We start from the raw sequence: 14458 nt of genomic DNA on the forward strand, positions 1-14458 counted from the left end.
ACTTTCTAAACATGATAAAATTTAAGGTCTGAAAGGCAAGTTGGGTCAACTGTACAAATTGCCATTTTTACTGTTCTCTTCGTGATTTTTAAGATTTCTTCTATCAGGGTAAGCAAATTGGTTGGAATTTAAGTTTGACATTAAAAAAATAATCTAAGTTCTTATTTTGAAGCTTGAAATATGCAAGGTTGGATAGTGGCAATATGAAGAAAGCGAAAAACACAGGTTTTCAGAATAGGATAGGATGTTTCCTCCTCCATGGCTTTTAATAGAATGTTCTCTCTTCTCACAATGAATTTCTCTCCCACTTGTCTATCTGTAAAATCCCGTGTCTCCTTTAAAACCAGTTCAGCCATCACCACCTGTTACAGATTGTTTACAAAATTTCCCTCCTTATACCTATGACCTTGGATAGGCACCTCCCACACCGACTTGTGGCTTGGCCAAGTGACATGCTTGGCCAATGAGAAAGTAGCAAATGTGACACAAGCAAAGCCTTTAAAACTGATTAAACTTACTTTTTGAAACTTAGTTTTTCTTGCTGTTTTTGGAACTTAGCAACCATATAAAGAAGGCTAGGGTAGCCTGCTACATGCTGGGGACGTGTGATCCAAATGTCCCTGTTGCTCGAGCCACCCATCAGCTATGTGACTGAGGCCATTCATAAACAGCCCGACCCCAGTGACACGGTGGGTGAACACAGTCACTTGAATGAGTCCAGGTGAGACCACCCAGATATGTCCAGCCAAAATTGCTCATGTATGGATTGGGGAGCTAATAAATGGTTATGCTTTTAAGGGACTATGTTTCGAAGTGGCTTGCTTTAAGCAAAAATTAACTGATATAAACATGTGTGTCTATAAGCGGAGTGTTGCTGTAACAAATATTTAAAATGTGTGATGGTGGCTTTAGGACTAGGCAGCAAGTGGAAGTTGGAAAAGCTGTGGACCAAGGCTGTTAGCAAAGACTGGAGTAGCAGCAAGAAAACTGTTAGCAAAGGCTGGAAAAGTGTTAAGCAAACTACTAGTGATGGCTTGGACAACAGTAAGGAGACTGCTCCAGCAGGCTGAGGAAACGGTGACCCACGTTGTATAGTGGGGAAACAATTTTTAAAACTGTCACTTTGGAAGATAGAGAATACACCTACTACACTTAGGGAACCGACTAAAGAGATTTCCACGCAGTGCCAACTGGTTTCTGCTAGTGTATCTTAGAAAGTTCTGTGAGGGAGAGATGAGCAGAAGAAGGAACTGTTCAGTTTGTAAACAGAATTTAGAAGATGATGACCTTTATGATGGCAGGAGAAACTTTAAGAATATAAAACTGCACTACATTTTATTCAATTTTTAGTTTTTTAAATTCAATATTACTTTGTACTTTCCTTGAGTTTGCAAATTCTGTGTCTTTTACTAATTCTGCCATGATGTTTTATCGGAAAATGCTAATCTCTGAGACTGGAGATGAGATAACCAAAACTAAGAAATTTGCCCAATTACACAGCAAGTAGTAAAGGCAGGATTAGATCTTGAGCTCTCTGGATTCAAAATTAGTACTCTTTCCTTCTTCCCTGTTTCCCAAATTCTTTCAACAAGGAGAGTCTTTCAATTTACGAGTTTTTTAACTTAAAATAAAATGTATACTATATTTTCGTTTTATAAAAATTCTCAGAAAACACCCGAGTTTCACAGAACTGAATCATTTTAATCTTCAAGATGGGTGATAGAATGATACATTATGTATGAAGGGCTGGAACGTGTTTCCGCTCCTGTGGTTGTAACAGAGGAAAGGACGGGGCCCCGCGCTTGGTTCTGGTGAAGGTGGCCTCTCTTTGGTATCTGACCCGTGATGCTCTCCTGGCACGGCTCCTGCTGCTTCTGGCTTAGCGTCTTCCTCTTTTTCTGGATAAGTGTTTTCTTTTTCTATTTGGAAAGTTCCCATTTAGATTAATGAAATGGAATTTTCCCTGGCAGGAGAACAAGGAAGAAATGGATTTCAACAACAGAAGGATATAATATTAAACCTACTTAGGAAGAGAGGAATACATTGGTTCAGATAATTGCTCTTTTTTGTTCTTCACTCTCCACAAAGGAAAGAGAACTTTATTTTTGGAGCGGTTTATAAGTTATTTTCCCTGGAATCAGAGAACACAGATGATAAATTTCTTTAAATCCTTTATTCTCTGAATTTCCTCATAATCTTCATTCTCTTGGGATTTCGAAAGGAGAAAATTCTCCATCTCTCTAAGACATAAGTAAAACACTAATTAGGCCTCCTGCAATGACCTTTATGTGTGGCAGAAGAAACTTTAAGAATATAAAACTGCACTGAATTTTATTCAATTTTTAGATTTTTTAAAATTCAACTTTAGTTTGCACTTTCCTTAAGTTTGTAAATTGTCTCTACTTCTACCATGATTTGATTAAAAAATCAATGCTTATTACATGTAGTTGTTTTCTCACTTATCAAATATCTTAAATATTGTGGAAGAAAGAGAATGAGAGCTCACCTTCATAGTTTACCATTTTATTTGGTATTGTTATAATACACCATTTCTCAATAGAGGCATTATTTATTAGCATTTGGGGCAGGAAGATAATTCTTCGTGTGAGATCATTTTGAGCATTGCATTAGAGTATCATCCCTGGTCCCAACACACTAAATGCCTGTGGGACCCCAGAGTCATTGTGATAAGCAAAAATGCCTGCATACATTTACAGTTACCCTTGGGACGTAAAGTATTGTCCCTAATTGAGTGAGTTGCTTTGGTATAGTGCAAATTTGAAAAAATTCAGAACTCTCTCCTTCTCCCCTCTATTTCTCTTGATGATTTATGGGAGTCTCTAGGGGGCGTCTCATTTATGCTCACGAAATGGTCCTCTCCTCTCCTACAGGGCAGCAGCTAATTCCTTCTTCCCGCTTCCACTTTCTGCAGTGATGTCCAGCTCATCACTGCTGGAGCATTTTCCTGCTACAGCTCTTTCTAGATGTACACCGGTATGACTTGCTTCTCAGAACTTGCTTGTTCCCTCCACATTCCTGTATTAAGTGAGATGAGTGGTAAGCCGTGGTTAGTTTTGGGGTGAGGAGGATGGAAGGCAGAGGAGTAATGGAGCTGAGAGCTCTCTCTTTTCATCCAAGAACCTGTGTTCAACACTCTCCCTCTTTAGAATGAGTTACTTCTCAAGAGTATCTCCATGCCTACCAGATTCTGGATTTTGAGAGCAGAGACTTCTGAGGAACGATACTGGCTTACTGCTGATGTTGAATATTTGAGGCTTGGAATTATATTGGATTCATACATTCAACCTGCTGAACTGAGCAGCAGCCTCTGCTAGACCTCTAGGTACACTCAAAAGTGCCCCATCCAAACACAGCCCTGTTGAAATTCTCAGGTTGAGAGACACCATATAGCTGCAGCTTTTAAACACTTCATTGACATCTTGATTATGTTCTCATCTCATGCTTCCAATTGCTTATATGTTTCTATTGTCCCAAACTCAATATACCCAGAGCAACAGTATTGTCTTTCCTGTCAAACCAGCTGGAAAGTCTTTCCAACTTCTTAAAATTTGTGGAGGAGGGAGAGGAATCAGTAGTATATTCACACTTCCTGAATCCCAGGTGAGAAAATTTGAGATAACCTTTGACTCTTCCCTTTCTTATTTCTCATTAGATACTGATTATTATATGTTAATAATTCTTTCTTGTGACCTAATATGTCACTAATTTCATTGATTCCTTTATAAATATTTTCTTAATTTGCCAAATTACATTTGAATTTCTCTTCAATTCATTCTTTGCCCTATCTAATCTATCAAACGAATTTTCCATTGGACCATCATACATATCTTCTGTACCTATTCGGTCAAATATTCTTTGAAGTTATCATTTTACAAATATTTATTGGATTTCTACTATGTACCAGAGCTTGCTCTTCCCTTCCTTCTTATTTTTTAAAGATTTACTTATTTAATATGAAATTTATACTGATTACCTCAACCCACAGCTTCTCCCCTTTCTCTGAACTCTTATTCCACAGTAGATCATAGTTAGAACTACAAAGTTTGGAATTTTATTGATAATCGTTTCCACAATAAATTATATATCCTTGGAAGACCTAAATCATATTTTACTCAAATTATATATTTTCTACAGTATCTAGAACAGGGCTGGGTACATTCTAATTTCTTATGAATAAATACTTGTTCACTGATTTTACTGAAAGCTTAGTTTCTCCCAAAATAGACCTGATTTGAAAATGTGATAGCTGGGACAGAATATATAGAATCTCCATTCATTGATCTTGGCTGGTTGCCTATAGGCTGTCATGTTTCATGTTTGGAAATGAAATCTTGCTAATTAAATTTTTTAGGATTGATGTTACTTAATTAACTCATTCCTTAAATCTCTCAGCACTACTTTAAAGTGATTTAACACTTATTTGGGGAGATTCAGTCTATGTTATAGAAAAATCATGATTAAAAAAAGTAAACCTGCAGAAAAAGTTTATTAAATTGTTTTGGTGGAATTTGATAAGCCAATAATAAAACTTATACAAAAGAGCAAAAGAACAAGAATGGCCAAAGAGAAAAAAGAATAACCAATACACTATTGAAGAAAAACTGTGCGTATGGGGATGGTGAGAATTTGCCCACTAGATTTCCAGATTGTTCAAAGTATCACTAATGTGTTACTGGTGCAGAGAGAGATAAATACACCAATGAAACAAAAATAGGAATGTCAGAGACAGACCCTCAGATCTACGAAAGAAGTCAGAGCCGCCATTTTAGAGTCGTGCAGAAGGAATGGACAACTTAATAAATAATGCCGGGACAAGTTGTTTTCTATATGGATCCACATCATAAGGAAAAAATAGATTCCTGATGAATTAAATACATATAAATTTCTAAACTTTCTAAAGAAAATGTAGGAGATTATCTTTGCAATTTTGTGTTACAAAAAGGATTTCTTAAGACAAAAAAGGTACAGAATCCATAAAGTAAAAGAGATAAATACAAGTCTACTAAAATAAGAACTTCTGTTCATTGAAAGACACCATTTTAAAAATGTGAAAAGACAAGACATAAGCCAGGGAAGTATATTTCCAACACATATTAGTTAGAACAAAGTATCAGTTATACATATATATATATATATATATATATATATAAACTCCAGTAAAAAAAAAACAAACTGATAGAAAAATGGGCAAAAAACCTGGATACCCGTTTCATGGAACAGGAAAAAACCAATGACCATTAAACACATAAAAAGATGTCCAACTTCATTCATAATCAGGAAATGGATGAAATACCATTTTATGCCCAAAATACTGGCAAAAATTTTAAAGCCTGACAGACGATCGTGCTTGTGAGGATGAGGAACTCCTGTACAACGCTAAGAGGGTAAATGTGCTCAAACCCCCTTGAGCACAATTTGACATTCTCTAGTAAAGTTGAAGATGCACCAACTTAATACCCAGCAATTCCAACTGTAGATAAATACCCTAGACTACGGAAACTCTCACATCTGTGCAACAGGACACAGCTACTACAATATGCATTGCAGCACTGCTTTTAATAGTAAAAACCTGGAACAAACCCAAAGGACCATTGACAGGAGACTGGATAAGTAAGTGTTTGATACATATGATGGAATACTCGATATACAGCACTGAAAGCAGATGGACTGGTTTCACGCATCCCCATGAATGGAACATGATGCTGATGAAGAAGAAAGTGACAGAAGGATACATAGACTGCAGTTCCATTTACATCAGATTCAACACACACAAACCCAACAAACACATTATTTAAGGATACATAAGTTTTTTTAAAACTACAAAGAAAAATAAAGAAACAATAACCCATAATTCAAGGTAATAGTTACCTAGGAAGCAAGGAGTGGAGTAAGTTGAGAGGGTGGTGATACCAGGTGGGGTGCACAGGAGGGGACTTCAAAAATTTGTTACAGTTTTCATTCTTAAGCTGAGTGGTGGGTACAAGCATGTTTATTTTATTTTTCTTATTTATAATGAACATCTGTATATTATATATTCTGTACATGTATGCAATAATTAAAAATGATTTTTTTGTTACCATACGTAATAGGTGTTTAGCTAGATAACTGGGCTTCTGGTTTGTATCCTGATTCTAAAGTGGGTCTGTCTGCTTAAATTGTCTGAATGTGTACCTACACTGGTCACTTGAAGCACAGCTTCTGCTTTGTACACATGACGCCAATGACTGTTTGTAAAGAGAATTCACTCTTTACGGCTCTGTCTTCCTTCGGAGAGACTTTATATCCAAACCGTACAAGTAAGACCATTAGTGGGCACGTCCAGAAAGTCAGGGTAACTTTGCTGAAACTGGGGGCAGGGGTTATTTATATTAGCTCTATATATGAATAATTGGGGAAATGTCCACTTTGCTCTGTGCTGAGTGGTAATGGTCTACATGTCTGCGATTTGAAAATCACGTTTTCAGGGGCTGGCCCGGTAGCATAGTGGTTAAATTCACATGCTCTGCTTGGGCAGCCCAGGGTTTATGGGTTACCCCGGCCACGGACCTACACACAGCTCATTGAGTCATGCTGTGGTGTGTCCTACATAAGAAACAGAGGAAGATTGGCACACATGTTAGGTCAAGGCCAATCTTCCTCACCAAAAAAAAAAAGAAAAAAAAACACATTTCAAAAATAATCCCATCCCCCTCCTTTTTTACAACTCTCCCCACACTAAGTATCTGTAGTAACATATGGTAGTTCCCAGAAAAAGCCAAGTGAATATCGGAAACATTAATATGTGTGCTGCTATCATCACAAAAATAAAGAAAACTGGGAATCCAGCAATCTCCTAACACAACCACTGCTGCCTGCCAGTTCTTACATCAAATAAAAATTACCGTTTAGGGAAGGATGGTTCCTCGGCGACTAAGCAAACAGATGGCAGGTGTGAATTCAAACACTTGGGTGCTCGCTGAAATCAGCCTGCGTTCCTCACTGCCGGAGAGGGAGAGAAGCAAAAACAAACCGCCCAGTGGAGTAGGAGTCAAATGTTGGAAGCTCAACGAATAGCAAGAAATAGAAAAGATGGAGGAGACAGGCAAGGTTTTAAGCGTCGTAGCTTCTAAACCAAATTCGTGAGGGCTGCCCTTCGGTCCTTCCCTGCCTCCATCTGCCCGAAGCCTCTCCCACCTTTCCTAGCGGGCCTCGCCGATGATGCCCCAGGAGCTTATAGTTTCTCCACCTTCCCGCCCCGCCTGGGCTGGGACCACCTGTTACAAGGGCCAGCCGGCTGCGTTCCTGGAGGGCCACGTTCCAAGACCAGAGACAAGATGTTAACCACATCGTCGCCTGGCCCGCAGCCCGCGGGGGTTCAGGGCCTTGGCGTTCTGTTCCTGGAGGTGACCAAATCTAGTTTTTGTGCTAGCTGCATACTTGGAACAAAACACTTAGTCCACCACTCTCTCTTATTTGCACAACCGTTTTCCATGTTGCCCTGGTGAGAGAGATTAGCTTTAATGAATATGAATGTCATTATAAAAAAGGGCCCTAGGTGGAGCCTCAGCACCGGTGGCGACAAACGGAAGAGCAAACTGAAAATAAATCAAAGTCCTTCAAAAATTCCATTAGGAATGGTAGCATTTTACAGAAAAACCTGTTGTTCTTCTTCTAGCATAGGAAACAACTGAATACAGAAATATATATTTCGTTTAAGAATAACTCTCCAGAGAGCACGGTCCATTACAAGGAATGAAAGCCCCTCGAGGCTGCTGCTCTGTCTCTAACGGGGTTTCTACGACGCAGCGTGTGGGGGAGGAGCGTCCCTAACCTGGCAGCGGCTCCGCCGAGCAGCTCTCCCTGCGTCTCACAGCGACACCAGCACTAACCCGTTTATCTCTACAGTAAAAGATCTCACACTATAAGAGAAAGAATCAGAATTATTTTTAAAACGACTTGCCTTTATTAGATTACAAACGGAAACTGTGAGATGTCAAAATGACCTTTTTCCATTTTTTAAGAATCTTTGTCACCATTGCCAAAGAATCAAGACAGACTTATTAGATTTTAAAGCTTTATTTTATTGTAAGGCATTTACATAGCACATAAACAGAAAAACCTATTTGTATTTGTTGTCATGTGTAAAAATTATTGATGCAAAAGTGAGATTTGGAAGATTTTGATGATTCTGCACAAAAATGTCAAATAAGTGGTGGAAAGTGGAAAAAGCGAGGACACTTGCCTCTAATGCAGGAATTCCTAACCCAGGGAGGGGGTTCTTGGACAGAATCCTTTGGATCTGTGGTTAGAATTCTGGACATCCATACTGATTCTCTCTTTATTTAAAATCTTGATATTTTGTTCATCATGGTTTTTTGGCCTTAATTTTGACTTTTTAAGATATTGCATTAAAATATCTTGATAACTGAGTACTTTAGTGCTCTTTAAATTTTGTGACTGAGTATGATTGCTTCATTCACCTTCCCTCAGTCCTGGTCCTGATCTGTAGATTAGTATTATTTTCACAAACTTCGAATTGAAACTTAGCATTTTCTTTAACTATGAACTTAGGCAAACAGAGCACAATAGTATAAGCATTATCTGTGACTTTGAGGCGAGGAGAAATTATAGATGTTTTCATGTGACGTTATAGTTGTTGCAAATATCACCAAATATCGTTTATGGTCATCTCTATTTTCAAATTTTGATAGTTATTATAGCTGGAGTATTTCTTGTTATTCAATGCCTTAATAAAGAAGCACACATTAATATATCACAAATTTATTTACTTTAACAATTTGTAACTATATTTCAATATAGTTTTAAAAATAATCTTATGCACTTTATTTTATTCATTTAAATGCACTATTCTGAAAAAGTACCCAAAACTTCACCAGAGTGTCAAGGGTCCATTGAAGTATATGACCTTGTATGGGATAGCTATCCAGGCAGACGATCTTGCGGTCAAGCTACCTCTGAGCAGGGAACGCTCATGAATTCAGGCAACCCATATGTCATATGTATGTACATTCATACTCGCTTAAAATACATATTTATGTAAATAAATAAGAAATTTTTGAAATCAATTCACGGCTGAAATAAATAAAATCCGTTTCCCTGCATAGCCATACCCTAAATGATATAAGAACTCTTAGAGAGTTGGATGAAAATTCAAGTTCCCGGGTCCTACTTGAACTCAAATCTCTTGGGATCTTGGCACTAGGAATCAAACTTTTATGTGAGTTCCTTCAGATTTTGATTCAGGGGGCTGTTGTCCTAAATGTGCCTCAAACTCCAGCTCTTAAAGATTACTGGAAGGGGTTGTTAAAACCGGTTCTCAGTGAGACTTCCAAATCATTTAGAAAAAAATATTTACAAACTTTTTGTGTTTAGTCTGCCTTTATCTCTCCTCCTCCCCTCCCCCCTTCCCTTTCTCTCTCCCTTCCTTCCTTCCTCTCAGAGAAACTAACTTTTTTTATCAAAAATTTCAGATAATTTACAGGGAAAATTTTATAACAAAATCTGTATATATACACATATAAAGAAATTAAACATTGCAAATAAAATCTAAATTCTGTCATCAGTCTTCCTAATCACCTTAAAGATGCAAATTTCTCACCTTTAAGAAGAAATTAATGATCAGAATTTGGTGTTTATCATTCACATATATATGTTTAAAATTATACTACATATTATGCATCATTAAATAAGATGTTATATTGAATGCTTCTAAATTTATATAGTTAGTTACATACTACGTGTGCCTTCTGCAATTTGCTATTTTCTAAATATTATGTTTGTGATATTTATCCATAATGATACAAATAACCTATTCTTTTTTTTGTGAACTTTTTATTTTGAAATAACTTTAGACACAGCAAAGTTGCAGGGCACAGAGAGGTCCCATGCTCCATTCTCCCAACTTCCCCCAGTGTCAGTATCCCACACAACAATGGCAATTTTGTCCAAACCAAAGAAATTAGCATTGGTACATTAAAAAAAGTAAACTACAGACTTTATTTGGATATCACCAGTTTTTCCACCAATATCCTTTCTTCTGTTCCAGAATCTAATCTGGGATACCACGTTGCATTTAGTATTCATTCCTTTTCTTTTCTACTGTATGATAATACTGAAATTTATTTCTCCATTCTTATGTTGACAGACGTTTTGTTGGTTTCCAGTTTTTCATTAATATATCTGATGATATCTTTGTGAACAGGTATGATGTCCTTGTGCACACATATGTAACACGTATGTGGCACAACAACATTCACTCTCACAAAGAAATGAAAGTTCTCACTGCTCCAAATTCTTTCCGACTTTTAGAATCATCAGACTACATTTTTACCAATTTTATGGGCATGAAATAGCATCCATTTTTATTTTAATTTACATTTCCTTTATTACTAGTGAGATTGAGCATTTTTCCTGTTGGTTCTGTTTTGTGACATGTTCATTCATCTCCATTGCTATTCGGTTTTTTGTATTGATTTGTCGATTTTTTTAAATTAATTTTTATTGAATTAATGATAGGTTACAATCTTGTGAAATTTCAGTTGTACATTGTTGTTTTTCAGTCGTGTTGTAGGTGCACCCCTTCACCCTTTGTGCCCACCCCTCAGCCCTGCTTTCCCCTTGTAGCCGCTAATCTGTTCTCTTTGTCCACAAGCTTAAATGCCTCATATGAGTGAAGTCATACAGAGATTGTCCTTCTCTAACTGGCTTATTTCACTTAACATAATTCCCTCAAGGTCCATCCATGTTGTTGTGAATGGGACGATTTTATTCTCTTTTACGGCTGAGTAGTATTCCATTGTATATTTACACCACATCTTCTTTATCCAATCATCTGTTGATGGGCACTTAGGTTGCTTCCATGTCTTGGCTGTTGTAAATAATGCTGCAATGAACATTGGGGTGTATAGGACTTTTGGAATTGCTGACTTCAAGCTCTTTGGATAGATACCCAGTAGTGGGATAGCTGGGTCGTATGGTAGTTCTATTTTTAATTTTTTGAGGAATCTCCATACTGTTTTCCATAGTGGCTGCACCAGTTTGCATTCCCACCAGGAGTGTATGAGGGTTCCTTTTTCTCCACAACCTCTCCAACATTTGTTACTATTAGTTTGAGATATTTTTGTCATTCTTATGGGTCTAAGGTGATATCTTAGTGTAGGTTTGATTTGCATTTCCCTGATGATCAGCGATGATGAACATCTTTTCATGTGCCTATTGGCCATCTGTATATCTTATTTGGAGAAATGTCTGTTCATATCTCCACCCCATTTTTTGATCGGGTTGTTTGATTTTTTGTTGTTGAGTTGTGTGAGTTCTTTATATATTATGGATATTAAGCCTTTGTCAGATATATGACTTGCAAATATTTTTTCCCAGTTAGTTGGTTGTTTTTTTGTTTCAATCCTGTTTTCCTTTGCCTTGAAGAAGCTCTTTAGTTTGATGAAGTCCCATTTATTTATTCTTTCTATTGTTTCCCTTCTCTAAGAAGATATGGTGTCCAAAAAGATCCTTTTAATACTGATGTCAAAGAGTGTACTGCCTACATTTTCTTCTAGAAGCCTTATGGTTTCAGGTCTCAGCTTTAGGTCTTTAATCCATTTTGAGTTTATTTTGGTGAATGGTGAAAAAGAATGGTTGATTTTCATTCTTTTACATGTGGCTGTCCAGTTTTCCCAGCACCATTTGTTGAAAAGACTTTCTTTTCTCCACTGTATGCCCTCAGCTCCTTTGTCAAAGATAAGCTGTCCATAGATGTGTGGTTTTTATTTCTGGGCTTTCAATTCTGTTCCATTGATCTGTGCACCTGTTTTTTGTACCAGTACCATGCTGTTTTGATTACTGTAGCTTTGTAGTATGTTTTGAAGTCAGGGATTGTGATGCCTCCCGTTTTGTTCTTTTATCTCAGGATTGCTTTAGCAATTCGGGGTCTTTTGTTGCCCCATATGAATTTTAGGATTCTTTGTTCTAATTCTGTAAAGAATGTCATTGGGGTTCTGATTGGGATAGCGTTGAATCTGTAGATTGGTTTAGGTAGAATGTACATTTTAACTATGTTTATTCTTCCAATCCATGTACATGGAATGTCTTGCCATCTCTTTATGTCGTCATCCAATTCTCTCAGAAAGGCCTTGTAATTTTCATTGTATAGGTCCTTCACTTCCTTAGTTAAATTCACCCCAAGGTATTTTATTCTTTTTGTAGTGATTGTGAATGGTATTGTGTTCTTGAGTTCTTTTTCTGTTAGTTCGTTATTAGAATATAGAAATGCTACTGATTTATGCAAATTTATTTTATACCCTGCAACTTTGCTGTAGTTGTTGATTACTTCTACAAGTTTTCCAATGGATTCTTTGGGGTTTTCTATATATAAGATCATGTTGTCTGCAGTGTTTCACTTCTTCCCTCCCTATTTGGATTCCTTTTATTCCTTTTTCTTGCCTGATTGCTCTGGCCAGGACCTCCTGTACTATGTTAAATAAGAGTGGTGATAGAGAGCATCCTTGTCTCATTCCTGTTTTCAGGGAGATGGTGCTCAGTTTTTGCTCATTGAGTATGATGTTGGCTGTGGGTTTGTCATATATGGCCTTTATTATGTTGAGGTGGTTGCCTTCTATGCCCATTTTGTTCAGAGCTTTTTATCATAAATGGCTGTTGGATCTTGTCAAATGCTTTCTCTGCATCTATTGAGATGATCACGTGGTTTTTATTCCTCAATTTGTTGATGTGGTGTATCATGTTAATTGATTTGCGGATGTTGAACTATCCCTGTGTCCCTGGTATGAATCCCACTTGATCATGATGTATGATCCTTTTGATGAATTGCTGAATTCTGGTTGCCAAAATTTTGTTGAGAATTTTTGCATCTATGTTCATCAGTGATATTGGCCTGTAGTTCTCTTTTTTCGTGGTGTCCTTGTCTGGCTTTGGTATCAGCATGATGTTGGCCTCGTAGAATGTGTTAGGAAGTGTTCCATCCTCCCTAATTTTTTGGAATAGCTTGAAAAGGACAGGTATTAAATCCTCTCTGAAAGTTTGGTAGAATTCCCCAGGAAAGCCATCTGGTCCTGGGGTTTTATTCTTTGGGATATTTTTGATTGCTGTTTCAATCTCTTTCCTTGTGATTGTTCTGTTCAAATTGTCTGCTTCTTCTTGAGTGAGCTTTGGGAGATTGTAGGAGTCCAAGAATTTATCCATTTCCTCTAGGTTGTCCATTTTGTTGGCATATAGTTTTTCGTAGTATTCTCTAATAATCCATTGTACTTTTGTGGAGTCTGTTGTTATTTCTCCTCTTTCATCTCTGATTTTGTTTATCTGAGCTTTCTCCCTTTTTTTCTTTGTAAGTCTGGCTAGGGGTTTGTCAATTTTATTTATCTTCTCAAAGAACCAGCTCTTTGTTTCATTGATCCTTTCTACTGCCTTTTTTGTTTCAATAGCATTTATTTCTGCTCTGATTTTTATTATTTCTCTCCTTCTGCTGACTTTGGGCTTTGTTTGTTCTTCTTTCTCTAACTCAGTTAGCTGTAGTTTAAGATTGCTTATTTGGGATTTTTCTTGTTTGTTAAGCTGTATTGCGATGAATTTTCCTCTTAATACAGCTTTTGCCGTATTCCATATGAGTTGGTATGGCATGTTATCATTTTCATTTGTCTCCAGGTACTTTTTGATTTCTTCTTTAATTTCTTCAATGATCCATTGCTTGTTCAGTAGCATATTGTTTAGTCTCCATATCCTTGTGGCTTTCTCAGCTTTTTTCTTGTAATTAATTTCTAGCCTTATAGCATTATGATCAGAGAAGATGCTTGTTATCATTTCAATTTTTTCAAATTTGTAGAGGCTTGCCTTGTTTCCCAACATATGGTCTATCCTTGAGAATGTTCCATGCACACTTGAGAAGAATGTGTATTCTGCTGTTTTTGGATGAAGTGTTCTATATGTGTCTATTAAGTCCAATTGTTTTAGTTTTTCGTTTAGCTCCACTATTTCCTTGTTGATTTTCTGTCTGGGTGATCCGTCCATTGATGTGAGTGGGGTGTTGAGGTCCCCTACTGTTATTGTGTTGTTTTTAACATCTTCCTTTAGGTCTGTTAATAGTTGCTTTATGAATCTTGGTGCTCCTGTGTTGGGTGCACAGATATTTGTAACCATTATTTCTTCTTGATGAAGTGTCCCTTTGATCATTATATATTGTCCCTCTGTGTCTCTCTTTACCTGCCTTATTTTGAAATCCGTTTTGTCAGATATAAGTATTGCAACACCCACTTTCTTTTGCTTGCTATTATCTTGAAGTATTGTCTTCTACCCCTTCACTCTGAGCCTGTGTTTGTCCTTGGGGCTGAGGTTTGTTTCCTGGAGGCAACAAATTGTTGGATCTTGTTCTTTAATCCATTTTGCCACTGTGTCTTTTTAGTGGAGAGTTCAATCCATTTACATTGAGGGT

The 14458-nt window shown here is 37.1% G+C and overlaps 1 long non-coding RNA gene across 1 annotated transcript in view; it reads right to left on the reverse strand.

Moving 5' to 3' along the window:
* Positions 1-1680: 1680 nt before the first annotated feature.
* LOC139073615 (uncharacterized) overlaps positions 1681-14458 on the reverse strand; it is a 37326-nt gene continuing 24548 nt past the window's right edge. Inside the window, exon 3 of the long non-coding RNA XR_011522532.1 lies at positions 1681-1963. This is a non-coding gene — a long non-coding RNA (uncharacterized lncRNA). The remainder of the gene's footprint in view (positions 1964-14458) is intronic.

This window comes from Equus przewalskii, chromosome 9 (assembly GCF_037783145.1).
Source record: "Equus przewalskii isolate Varuska chromosome 9, EquPr2, whole genome shotgun sequence".
Lineage (NCBI taxonomy): Eukaryota > Metazoa > Chordata > Mammalia > Perissodactyla > Equidae > Equus > Equus przewalskii.